Source organism: Carcharhinus amblyrhynchos, chromosome 26 (genome assembly GCF_965287045.1).
Source record: "Carcharhinus amblyrhynchos chromosome 26, sCarAmb.v2.hapA, whole genome shotgun sequence".
NCBI lineage: Eukaryota > Metazoa > Chordata > Chondrichthyes > Carcharhiniformes > Carcharhinidae > Carcharhinus > Carcharhinus amblyrhynchos.
Genome location: NC_137349.1, coordinates 12,150,674 through 12,165,719, shown reverse-complemented (window position 1 = coordinate 12,165,719; position 15,046 = coordinate 12,150,674). Strand labels below are relative to the sequence as shown.

The window sequence follows — 15,046 nt, the reverse complement described above, 5'->3', positions numbered from 1 at the left end:
TCTGCTTGTTTCTGTCTCTCTGCTTGTTTCTGTCTCTCTGCTTGTTTCTGTCTCTCTCTGCTTTTCTTTCTCTCTCTCTGTTTTTCTCCCTCTCTCTGTTTTTCTCCCTCTCTCTGTTTTTTTTTCTCTCTCTCTCTGTTTTTTTCTCTCTCTCTCTGTTTTTTTCTCTCTCTCTCTGTTTTTTTCTCTCTCTCTCTGTTTTTTTCTCTCTCTCTCTGTTTTTTTCTCTCTCTCTCTGTTTTTTTCTCTCTCTCTCTGTTTTTCTCTCTCTCTCTCTGTTTTTTCTCTCTCTCTCTCTGTTTTTCTCTCTCTCTCTCTGTTTTTCTCTCTCTCTCTCTCTGTTTTTCTCTCCCTGTCTGTTTTTCTCTCCCTCTCTGTTTTTTATTCTCTCTCTCTGTTTTTCTCTCTCTCTCTGTTTTTCTCTCCCTGTCTGTTTTTCTCTCCCTGTCTGTTTTTCTCTCCCTCTCTGTTTTTTATTCTCTCTCTCTGTTTTTCTCTCTCTCTCTGTTTTTCTCTCTCTCTCTGTTTTTCTCTCTCTCTCTGTTTTTCTCTCTCTCTCTGTTTTTCTCTCTCTCTCTCTCTGTGGCTGTCTCTGCCTCTCTCCCCGTCTGTCTGTCTGTGTCTCCTTCTTTAAGACACTCCTATTTAACCAGGCTTTTCATCGGTATTTATATTAGTTCCTCATTGGCTCAGTGTTGATCTGAGTTTGATATTGTTGTTTTGAAGTTGCTTTGTGATGTTTCACCATTGTTCAGGTAGAAACTATTCTGTCCCTGATACAGCAGCGATCCCTTGGTGCAATCATGGGAACACTGGCAGAGATCAGTTACCAACTTCAGGTCACATCTCTGATTTCATTGGGCAAGTGGGTAGATGAGCAGTTTGGGGGCAGGTGCGGTGGAGTGCTGGGGGTTTGGTTTATGATTGGGGGTGTGTAGGTATTTGGCTGGGGGCGTGAGTTGGGTTATACAATTTTTAAAAATTTATTCAAGGAATGTTAGGTGGCTGGCCAGTGTTTATTACCCTTGAGAAGGTGGTGGTGAGATGCCTTCTTGAACTGCAGCACTCTGTGTGATGTAGGTACATCCACAGTGCTGTTAGGGAGATAGTTACAACAAAGAACAGTACAGCAGAGGAACAGGCCCTTCAGCCCTCCAAACCTGCACCAATCACATTGTCCTTGCTAGACCAACCACTTGTATCTTTCTATTCCCCGTCTGTTCATATGCCTATCAAGATAAGTCTTAAATGTGGCTAACATATCTGCCTCAACCTCCTCACTAGGCAGTGCATTCCAGGCCCCCACTGCCCTCTGTGTAAAAAAAAAACTTTCCCCCGTACATCTCCACTGAACTGCCCCATCCCCCTGAACTTGTGCCCCCTTGTAATTTTCATTTCTGCACTGGGATTTTGACCCAGCGACAGTGAAGGAATGGCGATATATTTCCACGTAAGAAGTCTCACAACACCAGGTTAGAGTCCAACCAGTTTATTTGATAGTAATCTCCATGACTGGCAAATAAACTGGTTGGACTCTAGCCTGGTGTTGTGAGACTTCTTACTGTGTTTACCCCAGTTCAATGCCGGCATCTCGACATCATGATATATTTCCAAGTCAGGATGGTGAGTGACTTGGAGGGGAACCTCCAGGGGGGGTTGTTCCCATGTATCTGCTGCCCTTGTCCTTCTAGATGGAAGTGACCATGGGTTTGGAAGATGCTGTCCAAGGAGTCTTGGTGAGTTGCTGCAGTACATCTTGTAGATAGTACACATGACTCCATGTCGGTGGTTGGGGAGTGTATGTTTGTGGATAGGGTGCCAATCAAACAGGATGCTTTGTCTTGGATGGTGTCGAGCTTCTTGAGTATCTTTGGAGCTGCACCCATCCGGGCAAGTGGGAGTATTCCATCACACTCCTGACTTGTGCCTTGCAGGTGGCAGATGGGCTTTGGGGGTCAGGAATGAATCCCTTGCCACAGAATTCCCAGCCTCTGACCTGCTCTTGTAGCCACAGTATTTATATAGCTGGTCTAGTCAGTTTCTAATCAGTGGTAACCCCCAGGATGTTGACCGTGGGGGATTCAATGACAGTGATGTCAAGGTAAGTATTGTGTATTTTGCTTGGATCACTAACCCTGAGCTCTGTGCCAGAGACATTTCCAGGCAGGGCAAATCTGTGCTTCAGATAAAATGAAACTTTACAGGCAATTACACTGAATGTTCACAGGTCAGGATCAGTAATGGATCCTAAAGCACCACAGTGGCGGATGTCCCAACATTCCCCAGTGTTGACATTAGAAGATCCAGCTCTTGTGTCACCATTCATGGTTTGTTGGGGGGGGGGGGGGGGGGGGGGGGGGGAAGGGGGCAGTAGTTAGCACTGCTGCCTTACAGTGCCAGGGGCCCGGGTTCGATTCCAGCCTTGGGCCACTGTCTGTGTGAAGTCTGGACATTCTCCCTGTGTCCGGGTGGATTTCCTCCAGGTGCTCTGGAGGCGGGTTAAGGGAATTAGTGGGGTAAATATTACGGAGGGTAAGCCTGGGTATGAGTCAATGCAGGCTCGATGGACCGAATGGCATCTTTCTGCACTGTAGAGATTCTCTGATTCAATAAGTGATTTGAAGGGTGAAGGGATGTGTAACTGTGATTGGGTCTGTGCTGTGTGTCAGTCTGTGTGTTTGGGAATCTAGCCATCGGGGAGGTTCCTGCTCCTTCACAGTTGAACTCTGTGGCATTGGGCACGGCCATTTCCTACAGTATCACCAGGTGGCAGCAGTCAGTTCAATAGTGAAATAAAGCATTCTATCCAAACTGGTCCAAGGCAGTGTTTATTCTGCACAAGAGCCTCCTCTCATCGCTCTTCATCTCACTCTCTCAACATAAACTTTCTCCCTTGTTTATCCAGCTGCCCCCTTAATTACATTAACAGTTTTCATCTCAAGCATTCCCCATGCGAGTGAGTCCCACACTCTCCCCAGTCCCCAGTGGGGGGGCAGTGAGTCCCACACTCTCCCCAGTCCCCAGTGGGGGGGCAGTGAGTCCCACACTCTCCCCAGTCCCCAGTGGGGGGGCAGTGAGTCCCACTCTCTCCCCAGTCCCCAGTGGGGGGGCAGTGAGTCCCACACTCTCCCCAGTCCCCAGTGGGGGGGCAGTGAGTCCCACACTCTCCCCAGTCCCCAGTGGAGGGGCAGTGAGTCCCACACTCTCCCCAGTCCCCAGTGAGGGGGCAGTGAGTCCCACACTCTCCCCAGTCCCCAGTGGAGGGGCAGTGAGTCCCACACTCTCCCCAGTCCCCAGTGGAGGGGCAGTGAGTCCCACACTCTCCCCAGTCCCCAGTGGAGGGGCAGTGAGTCCCACACTCTCCCCAGTCCCCAGTGAGGGAGCAGTGAGTCCCACACTCTCCCCAGTCCCCAGTGAGGGAGCAGTGAGTCCCACACTCTCCCCAGTCCCCAGTGAGGGGGCAGTGAGTCCCACACTCTCCCCAGTCCCCAGTGGAGGGGCAGTGTGTCCCACACTCTCCCCAGTCCCCAGTGGAGGGGCAGTGTGTCCCACACTCTCCCCAGTCCCCAGTGAGGGAGCAGTGAGACCCACACTCTCCCCAGTCCCCAGTGGAGGGGCAGTGTGTCCCACACTCTCCCCAGTCCCCAGTGGAGGGGCAGTGTGTCCCACACTCTCCCCAGTCCCCAGTGGAGGGGCAGTGAGTTCCACACTCTCCCCAGTCCCCAGTGAGGGAGCAGTGAGTCCCACACTCTCCCCAGTCCCCAGTGGAGGGGCAGTGAGTCCCACACTCTCCCCAGTCCCCAGTGGAGGGGCAGTGTGTCCCACACTCTCCCCAGTCCCCAGTGAGGGAGCAGTGAGACCCACACTCTCCCCAGTCCCCAGTGGAGGGGCAGTGAGTCCCACACTCTCCTCAGTCCCCAGTGGGGGAGTAGTGAATCCCATGCTCTCCCCAGTCCCCAGTGGGGGGAGTGCTGGGAACAAGTCCCACACTCTCCCCAGTCCCCAGTGGGGGAGTAGTGAATCCCATGCTCTCCCCAGCCCCCCGTCCCCAGTGCGGGGAGTGCTGGGAGCAAGTCCCACACTCTCCCCAGTCCCCAGTGGGGGGGGAGTGACTCGCACACTCTCCCCACCCCCCCCCCCCCCCCCCCCGTGGGAGCGAGTCCCACTCCCCCAATTGGAGGGGAGCGACTCCCACACTCTCCCCATTCCCTGGGTAAAGAAGTTTCCCCTGAATTCCCCATTGGATTTATTAGGAATTATCTGACGGCCCCAAGGCCTGGTCTCCCCCAGGAGTGGAAACGTTTTCTCAATATTTGCTCTGAGCAAATCTCTTTTTAATTCAAAAGGTCTCGATCAAACCACCTCTGTCCTTGAATATCTGGGGAAATGTGTTGCAGGCCTTCGAATATTCCTGTGTTGTCTCTGCAGCTGGAGTTAGTTTGAGCAGTCTGCTGGTCCCCATTCTGATCCAGTGCCTCTAGGAGAGGGGCGGGGTGCGGGGTGTGTGGGGTTTGGGGGGGGATTAGTAGTAAAGAGGCTTTGTTTATGCAATTTCACATGACGCTGCTCCATGGTTAGATTATTCACTCAATATTCATCGAATAAATCTTTTAAAATTGACACAACTTTGTAACCCTTTGGAAATGTAATGTGAATTAAATACATTAATGTGAAGATGTTGTGAGATGGAGGAAGTCAATTTTAATTTATTCCATGGATGTGGACATTTCAAGTCCCCTGTTAATAACTTGCATTTATATAGCACCTATCGTGACCTCAGGATGTCTAAAAGCACTTTACATCCAGGAGCTACTATTTTGAAGTGTAGTCACTGCTGTAGTGTAGGTCAACACAGCAGCACAACAAGATCCCATAAACAGCAATGAAATTAATAACCAGGTCGTATGATATTGACCCCGGACATTGAGGAGAACTCCCTGCTCCTGTTGGAAGGAATGCCATGAAATCATTCTATCCCATCACAGAGGATCAACTGGGCACTCCCTCAGCACTGACCCTCTGGTAGTGTGGCACTCCCTCAGCACTGACCCTCTGGTAGTGCGGCACTCCCTCAGCACTGACCCTCTGGTAGTGCGGCACTCCCTCAGCACTGACCCTCTGGTAGTGCGGCACTCCCTCAGCACTGACCCTCTGGTAGTGCGGCACTCCCTCAGCACTGACCCTCTGGTAGTGCGGCACTCCCTCAGCACTGACCCTCTGGTAGTGCGGCACTCCCTCAGCACTGACCCTCTGGTAGTGCGGCACTCCCTCAGCACTGACCCTCTGGTAGTGCGGCACTCCCTCAGCACTGACCCTCTGGTAGTGCGGCACTCCCTCAGCACTGACCCTCTGGTAGTGCGGCACTCCCTCAGCGCTGACCCCCTGACAGTGCGGCACTCCCTCAGCGCTGACCCCCTGACAGTGCGGCACTCCCTCAGCGCTGACCCCCTGACAGTGCGGCACTCCCTCAGCGCTGACCCCCTGACAGTGCGGCACTCCCTCAGCGCTGACCCTCTGACAGTGCGGCACTCCCTCAGCGCTGACCCTCTGACAGTGCGGCACTCCCTCAGCGCTGACCCTCTGACAGTGCGGCACTCCCTCAGCGCTGACCCTCTGACAGTGCGGCACTCCCTCAGCGCTGACCCTCTGACAGTGCGGCACTCCCTCAGCGCTGACCCTCTGACAGTGCGGCACTCCCTCAGCGCTGACCCTCTGACAGTGCGGCACTCCCTCAGCGCTGACCCTCTGACAGTGCGGCACTCCCTCAGCGCTGACCCTCTGACAGTGCGGCACTCCCTCAGCGCTGACCCTCTGACAGTGCGGCACTCCCTCAGCGCTGACCCTCTGACAGTGCGGCACTCCCTCAGCGCTGACCCTCTGACAGTGCGGCACTCCCTCAGCGCTGACCCTCTGACAGTGCGGCACTCCCTCAGCGCTGACCCTCTGACAGTGCGGCACTCCCTCAGCGCTGACCCTCTGACAGTGCGGCACTCCCTCAGCGCTGACCCTCTGACAGTGCGGCACTCCCTCAGCGCTGACCCTCTGACAGTGCGGCACTCCCTCAGCGCTGACCCTCTGACAGTGCGGCACTCCCTCAGCGCTGACCCTCTGACAGTGCGGCACTCCCTCAGCGCTGACCCTCTGACAGTGCGGCACTCCCTCAGCGCTGACCCTCTGACAGTGCGGCACTCCCTCAGCGCTGACCCTCTGACAGTTCAAAATCCCTTTGAGAGACAAACAAGATCCAAGCTGACAAGAAAAGACATTGCAATACATCTTGGGCTTTATCTGACCCTTGATTTTAGACAAAAGGACGAGAAGCCTCCTGTCTGTAGTTGTGTATAATAACAGTGACCTTCTTCCAGACTGAGGGTAAACAGCCTGGCTGCATTGCTTCCAAGCTCCCATTAAATCCATGTGATGGACAGAGTGATTTCTGGGGCAGCAAGGATTGTGGGTACTGTAGCCACCATTACCAGGATTAATCTATTTCCTGATCACTGATGGGAGTTGGGGAATGGGGTATGAAATATAACCTCCCTGGCTGTGTGTGTGTGTGCACATCACACAGAATGAGGTTGATCTGTGATGCACAATGGAGTTGAATAGCCTGTGCCACTTATTATCGAGGTGTGGGCCAGAAAGCAGAGTTGAAGCAGAAGATTCTACTGAATGGTAGAACAGGTTTAAGGGCGGTGTGGTTTACTCCTGCTTCCATTTCTTACATTGACAAATGAAAAGTGGTTACTTTAGGGAGGTACCTGTGTGATGTTGGCTTGCAGAAGGAAATTGAATCCTCGTGAGAGTCAGTGCCTTCAGGACCGAACATACCCGCAATGTTGACCTTTAAAAACTGCGATATGAAGGCTGTGCCACCAAGGGACAATTTGCCCCAAAAATACCCTGTTAGCAGTCTTGGCAGCTGGAGTTGGTTTTACTGCCCTCTTACTAACCACTAAGTTAGTCCCAATTGCCCGTGTTTGGCCCATATCCCTCTATACCCATCTTACCCATATAACTGTCTAAATGCTTTTTACAAGACAAAATTGTGCCCGTCTCTACTCTTACCTCAAGCAGCTTTTTCCAGACACTCACCACGCTGTAGTGAAATAATTGTCCATCTGGACCCTTTTGTATCTCTCCCCTTTCACCTTAAACCTATGCCCTCTAGTTTTAGACTCCCCTATCTTTGGGAAAATATATTGACTTTCTAGCTGATCAATACCCCTCATTGTTTTATAGACCTCTATCAGATCATCTCTAAGCCTTCTATGCTCCAGGGGAAAAAGGTCCCAGCCTATCCAGCCTCTCCTTATAACTCAAACCATCAAGTCCCAGCATCGTGATAAATCTTTTTTCTGAACTCTTTCTAGTTTAATAATATCCTTTCTTTAATAGGGTGACCAGAACTGTACATAGTGTCCCAAGTGTGGCCTTACCAATGTCTTGTACAACTTCATCAAGACATTTTGACTGCTGTATTCAATGTTCTGACTGATGAACCAAGCATGCCAAATGCTGCCTTCAACACCCTGTCCACCTGTGACTCCACTTTCAAGGAGCTAGGAACCTGTACCCCTAGATCACTTTGCTCTGTAACTCTCCCCAGTGCCCTATCATTAACTGAGTAAGTCCTGTCCTGGTTCAATCTACCAAAATGCATCACCTCGCATTTATCGAAATTAAACTCCATCTGCCATTCATCGGCCCACTGGCCCAATTGATCAAGATCACATTACAATCCTAGATAACCTTCTTCACTGACCACTCTGCCACCAATCTTGGAAACTTGGAAACACTTGCAAACTTACTAATCATGCCTGCTAAATCTTCATCCAAACCATTAACATAAATGACAAATAACAGTAGACTCAGCGCTGATCTCTGAGACACACGGATGGTCACGGGCCTCCAGTTTGAAAAACAACTTCTGGCTTCTGTCATCAAGCCAATTTTGTATCCAATTGGCTACCTCCATATGATGGTCACCCTGGATCCTGTGAGATTTAACCTTAGCAACAATCTACCATGCGGTACTTTGTCAAAGGCCTTGCTAAAGTCTACCAGACGAGAAATCAACATAGTCCAGTGAGCACAGGGGTGATGGATGGTTGGAATAGGGTGTGAGCATGCGATCAGCATTAACCGCACTGCTCCCATCTACCTTCTTGGTTACCCCTTCAAAAAACTCAATTAAATTCATGAGACATGATTTTCCACTCAATGCCATGCTGACTGTCCCTAATCAGTCCTTGTCTCTCCAGATGTCTACATCCTGTCTCTCAGAATATCTTCTAACAACTTGCCCACTACAAACATTAGGCTTACCAGCCTGTACTTCCCAGACTTTACCCTACAGCCCTTTTTGAAGGCATGACATTTGCCACCCTCCAATCTTCAGGCACCTCACCTGTGTAATGACATGAAGAGGTCCACATTGTGGTCTCATTAGAGGTTCGAGGTTCCAGATTAAGGCAGTAATGGCCTGTCCAATCCGGGAGCCCAGCATGTATACATAATGTGGAGTGTCAGTGTTACGAGACTTGGAGTTTATACCCTGTATAAGGGAGTATCTGTCTGAGTGTTGCTGACTATGTAAGTAAATCTAATTTTGCAAAAGGGACTCTGGCCTTGGAGGAGGTATTTCTGTTGCTGTAATTGATGAAGCTACACAGGCTCCAGAAATCAAAGTGAGGGAGACAGAACCACCAGCTAAAGAGCTGCTTTGGGTACTTGGGCAGCTCTGAGGGGTTGTGGTGTCCTCCAACACTCCTCCAGTGCACCAGTGAAGCAGTTATGCTGTCCTGAATCATGATAATGCCCGGATCGCATGCTCACACCCCATTCCAATCACCCTTCACCCCTGTGCTCATTGGTCTACATTGATTTCTGGTCTGGCAGTAACTCATGAATCGAGAATTTCTATTAAGGTTCCCTATTCTCTGTCTCTGTCTCCCAGCCCCACAACCCACTGAGATCTCTGTTTGTCTAATTCTAATGTCTTGTGTATCCCTGATTTTAATCACTCTGTAGTTGGCAGCCATGCCCTCAGCTGTCCGGGTCTGGAGTTCTGGAATTTCCTGCCTAAACTTCTCTGCCTGTCTCTCCTGCTTAAAGATGTTCCTTAAACCTACCTCTTTGGCCATGTTTTTGGTCACCTGTCCAAATATCTCTTATTTAGTTCAGTTCTATGTTAATCTTTTAGTTGATAATCATTTCTTTGTACTTTGCACTATGTTAAATATACGATATAAATACTTGTTATTGTAAATAATAAGAGACATATGCAACTGGCTGTTGAGATCAATCCTTGTTTTATTAATATTCCAGATGATTAGTAAACTTTTCAATCACTACAGATTTAACAGATAAGTTTAGTTTGAAGGTTAAACAATAGGTGGACATTTCAATGAAGTTTTAGGCACAAGCTCTAATTACCCAATAACCATGTTTTGATCATGAGTAAGATTATATGACAAAATTCAACTTACAAGAACAATCATTTATAAAGATTGGAAACCTTGCTTTCACAAATTAATCTAATAGAAAGTTGAGCAAACTTTTACAAAGATTTTATTATTTTGAATCAAAGTGTTTACTTTGCAAGCACAGAAGTTCAGAAACTGTGATCAACTGGGATAGTTACGATGAGATGCTGGCATTGGACTGCGGTGGGCACAGTGAGAAGTTTCACAACACCAGGTTAAAGTCCAATGGGTTTATTTGGAATCACGAGCTTTCGGAGCACCACTCCTTCATCTCCGCTCACCTGACAAAGGGGCAGTGCTCCGAAAGCTTGTGATTCCAAATAAACCTGTTGGACTTTAACCTGGTGTTGTGAGACTTCTAACTGGGATAGAACAATGGCAGATGCAAACTTTCTGCCCAAATGGTGAGGGAGAATTACAGATTGGAGTTAAAATTAGAAACTGCCTTCATCCACTCCTCTGTGGTGAGGGCAAGAACTGGAATCTCATCAGCTGCCCATTATTTCTTGTATTTATTTGCAGCGTCAGGAATTTTCAGATTAAGCAGACAAATAGTGATAAACTGAAGATCATCCAGCAGTTCATTCAGCTCATCTTGCCACGGTGCTTCTTGGGGGGCTTCAGCATCCTGTGAGGCTGGAGGTGGATCCTCACAAGGAAATGCCTGCTCCCGTGCCCCTGTCTCAATGTGCAAAGACAAAAACAGAGAAGGATCAATCTTGTGGTCATTACACAATGTACAGTACAGATTCAGGTCATTCAGCCCATCTCTGTTGGTGTTTATGCACTACACAAGCCTCTTCCCATCTTACTTGATCTCATCAGCATAGGGCAGCACGGTAGCACAGTGGTTAGCACTGTTGCCTCATGGTGCAACATGTTTTGATTCTCTGTTTTGGTCACTGTTTGTTCAGAATCTGCACATTCTCCCCGTCATGGTGCAGGTTTCCTCCGGGCGCTCCATTTTCCTTCCACAGTCCGAAAGATGGGCTGGTTGAGTGCATTGGCCATGCTAAATTCTTCCGCAGTGTCCCAAACAGGCACTGGAGTGTGGTGACTAGGGGATTTTCACAGTAGCTTCATTGCAGTGTTAATGTAAGCCTACTTGCCACACTTTTAAATAAAACTATAAACTTCAAAAAATCAATCCATCCTTTCCTCTGGCATGTGTTTATCTAGTTTCTCTAATATTTTCAAACGATTCATCTCAACCAGAATCATAGAAGTGTTATGGTACAGGAGGCCATTTGGCCCATCATGTTTGCACCGGCTAACCACTCCCTGTGATAGCAACATTCTCACCCCTATCTGGGTAAAAAGAAAACAAAACTTGATTAATTTGGTGCTTTGCGCAATTACCCAATGCCCTAAAGCACATCCCTAGGTAAAATCAGTTATTATCCTGCTCTGTTAGCATCTGCTGCATGTTTCCCAGACAAATCGATTTCTGCATCAAAATACTGCCCCTTAAAGCAGTCCCATCTGAAACATAAAATATATCATAATAGCACAGTATCATCACAGAAGTGTCATCATTGTTTCAATATTGGAAATAGAATAGACAATTTTGCACATTGGAATGTTCCACAAGCTGGCCAGTGACCAGAAAATCTATTTTTATGATGTTCTTTGAAGAATAAATTTGGCCAGAACAACAGAAAGAACCCTCTTCTTCCAATAGTCGCCATGGCATCGTTAATGTAGACCTGAGGGGTGAATGAGACCTCAGTTTAATACCTTTAACACCTGCGCTCTCTCATTTCCTTCTCTATGAACGGTGTGCTTTGTCTGTATGGAACGCAAGAAACAATACTTTCCACTGTATACTAATAAATGTGACAATAATAAATTAAATTGGGGTGGCACAGTGGTTAGCACTGCTGACTCACAATGCCAAGGACCTAGGTTCAATTCCCGGCTTGGGTCACTGTCCGTGTAGTGTTTGCACGTTCTCCCTGTGTCTGTGTGGGTTTCCTCCGGGTACTCCGGTTTTCTCCCACAATCTTAAAGACGTACTGGTAAGGTGCACTGACTTCAACAGATGCCAGAGTGTAGCGACTAGGGGAATTTCACAGTAACTTCATTGCAGTGTTAATGTAAGCTTACTTGTGACGAATAAATAAACTTTACAAATCTTATCTGAAAGATTGGAGAGCAAGAATGTGTGATGAGTGACTTACCTTTTCAGCCTCTGTCAATTTCTCAAAGCTTTTCTTGCACCATTCTCCTGAGTATGTATTCCCCTTTGCAAGCCTTTTAGTCAGTTCCTTTCCTATTTCCTCCCAGTCAAGTTTTACAGGTTTGTCTGACTTTGACTCTTCCATTGATTTCAAATGTTTGTCTACAATTTCCACGAGGACCTTCTTCACCTTCTGTGTGAGGTAGGGACCCCTCTTACAGCCTTCCTTTGGTGAATTGGCCATCTGGGAAAAGCAAGAACAGAGATACTGTACACAGCAACGTAAAACAAATTAACGATGCTTTATCACTGAGAGTCACTTACCTCACTCCTCACTCAATCCCCAGTCTCACTCTGGGTGGAATCTTCCTTTCTCCCACATTTATACTCTTTCCAAGTACCTGGAGGCACTTTTGATTCCGATCCAGTTTTTTTTAAAAACATCTCTGGCCAATTTACATGGTAAACGGCAATCATGGTAATGATTTACACCCAGTGTATATTTGGGTGTATGCTAATGAGACTGTCAGCAGTGATAAGAGTAACATAATAATGCAGAATTTCAGGTCCAGTTTCTTGTTTACTTTCATGCAGAAAATTCCAGGTGATGGGACACAATTGTGAAGAGATTTAACAAAATCAACAAACAAACCTGAGTCAAAAGCTCATTGTGGACAGTGGTGCAGCTAATGTTCATTTTGCTCCCTTAGTGCACAAGAATTTCAGAGGATGTTTAACAAATTAGGGAAGAGGGAAGACTAAAGAGAGCCAACGCATCCTTGGTATCACGTGTAATGATAACCACAGAGGATGTGGGGGGATCATCAATAGCTCTGCCCATGGGCTTCGTGGAGTATTAATTCTATTGAGTGAGCGGGGTGAAGAAACAGTGGGAGTTTAATACCTGCTCTCTCCACCCAGTAAGGAATCTCACAACACCAGGCTAAAGTCCAACAGGTTTATTTGGTAGCACAAGCCACTAGTCTTCAGAGTGCTGCCCCTTCATCAGGTGAGTGGGAGTTCTGTTCACAAACAGGACATGTAAAGACACAAACTTAATTTCCAGGTAAGCAAGTCTTGAAGGTCTCGCCACTCACATTGTCTGTACCTTTAAGACTTGCTTACCTGTAAAGACTTGCATTCCAGCCATTATTTTGTAAATTGAGTTTGTGTCTTTATATGCCCTGTTTGTGAACAGAACTCCCACTGACCTGATGAAGGGGCAGCGCTCCAAAAGCTTTTGGCTTGTGCTAACAAATAAACCTGTTCGACTTTAACTTGGTGTGGTGAGACTTCTTACTGTGTTTATCCCAGTTCAACACCGGCATCTCCACATCATGGCTCTCCACTCAGACCAGGCAGTCCAGGATTCGGGGCTCTGACCTGTGCACTGTAGCCACAGTAGTGGCACTTTATCCATTGTGTAAATAAAGGGTGATAGTGATGGGATACTAGCCTCAGCGAGATTATTTCATTGGTGATGAGGAATAAGATGGGGTTTTTTTTAATTCCCCAACCCTCTCCTCCCTCGGACAACCTTCATTGTCAAGATAAGTAATCCTCCAGTAAGAAAAGATGCCTTTCTTTGGTAAACTTAAAACTCATAATACAAACATAGAAAGCTAGGCCCAATGTACAGAGTGCATGCATTAATTTTTCTGGGCTAACAATATTGAGGGAGATGGAAAGCAGAAAATAGTTTTTGTTGATGGCATGCAGGGTCCTGGCATTCAATGTGGTTAGAAAGTCTAGCCTGTCCAGATGCCCCGGACTCGAAAAACTTTAAAGAGTTGATAGACTTGATAAAAAGTGACAATGACCTCTATTATACTCCAGCAATGCCGCTTTAACACAACAAAACCCTGGGGAATCTGTCATTGAACTTTTGACTAGGTTACAAAAGTTGGCAGAACTCTATGAATTTGAGTCACCTCTGAATGACATGTTGCAAGCCAGACTGGAGTGTGAAATTAACAAATTGACTGTCCAAAAAAACGTTATTGGCAGAACCCAAGCTGGATCCAAGTGAGGCCATTGCGATAATTCTATCACTGTAGAACACAGAGAAAGGAGCCCAGGAACTACAGGGGACATCAGACAGCAGTGTTCTCCAGTTAGGGAGAGGGGCCTCATGCAATGTTCATTCCTCAACTGAGAGTGTTTGTGTCAGTAAAGTGTCAGAGAATCCATTACAATGTTGGAGTCCAAATCACATCGCCAGGCAATCCAGGGAAGTCGTTGACAATCTTCAGACTCCCAGGGAGCAAGTTTGTAGATGCCAGACAATGAACTACTGTAAGCACTGCAAAAATCCATAGCCAAGGCAAAGTTATCGGGACAGGCAAGATGCGTTCTGTTTAGGAAAAAGGCCAAGCTGAGTAGTAGATGGTACCTTGTTGGTATACCTACAATCAGAAATCAAGACGATTCAACTAAACCTCATCCCCACAACAAAATTAAGGCCTGGATACAAAAGGACCCAATCCTATCTAAATTAAAGCATACAATACTACATGGGGGATTCAGAGAGCAGCCTGATGAAATGAGCAAAGTGTTGAGGATGGCATCATCAACTGGGGCTCTCGTGTAGTTGTCCTCGTTCAGGGCGATGTCCGATACTAATGGAATTACACCATGGCCACCCTGGGGTGCCGAAGATGAAAATGCTAGCCAGGAGCTATATTTGGTGACTCTGTCGTGGCACAGGTATTATTGACTTGAACAGACAGGTGGGCCCTGGGTGCAAGTGCATGTGGACTTTGCTGGGGTTTTTTTGGGATTCCATGTTTTTGATCAAGTTTGATGCGCACTCCAAATGGTTGGAGATACATCGTGTAAACTTCACCACTCCCCATGCTACCATTGAGAAATTATGACCAAGTTTCTGCACACACGGTACACCTGAAGTCCCGGTCTCTGACACTGGCACTGCCTTTACTAGCACCAAATTTTAAACCTTCACGTTTTCCAATGGAGTCAAGCACATTAGAACAACATCCTGTCTCACATCATCGAATGGGTTGGCAGAACGGGAGGTGCAGATTTTTGGCATGAAAAAGCAACCGGCAACGTCCATAGTGACCAAACCGGCGTGATTTTTATTCAACTGTAGGACCATCCCTGACACAACAGGAATCACCCCAGTAGAATTATTAATGGGAAGAGGCTTTGAACAAGGTTAAGACAATTGTTTCTAACCTGGTGGAGGGTTGGAGTCCCAACAAGAGCCTCAGAAGAGGAACCATGATTCTGCAAGGGCAGAAAGAACATTCAAAACCAGAGATCCAGTTCATGTGAGGAACTTCAGAGATGGCCTCGGCTGTGTCCCCGCGATCATAATGGAGTAAACGGGGTCCATGTCTCATAAAGGAAACGTGCA

The 15,046-nt window shown here is 47.5% G+C and overlaps 1 protein-coding gene and 1 long non-coding RNA gene across 2 annotated transcripts in view; one reads left to right on the top strand and one right to left on the bottom strand.

The window, feature by feature from the left end:
• The window catches only part of LOC145358806 (3',5'-cyclic-AMP phosphodiesterase 4C-like), a 307,845-nt gene that overhangs the window by 136,291 nt on the left and 156,508 nt on the right, over positions 1-15,046 (top strand). The gene's annotated exons all lie outside the window — the stretch shown is intronic.
• The window catches only part of LOC145358811 (uncharacterized), a 54,375-nt gene continuing 51,179 nt past the window's right edge, over positions 11,851-15,046 (bottom strand). Inside the window, exon 4 of the long non-coding RNA XR_013889510.1 lies at positions 11,851-11,911. This is a non-coding gene — a long non-coding RNA (uncharacterized LOC145358811). The remainder of the gene's footprint in view (positions 11,912-15,046) is intronic.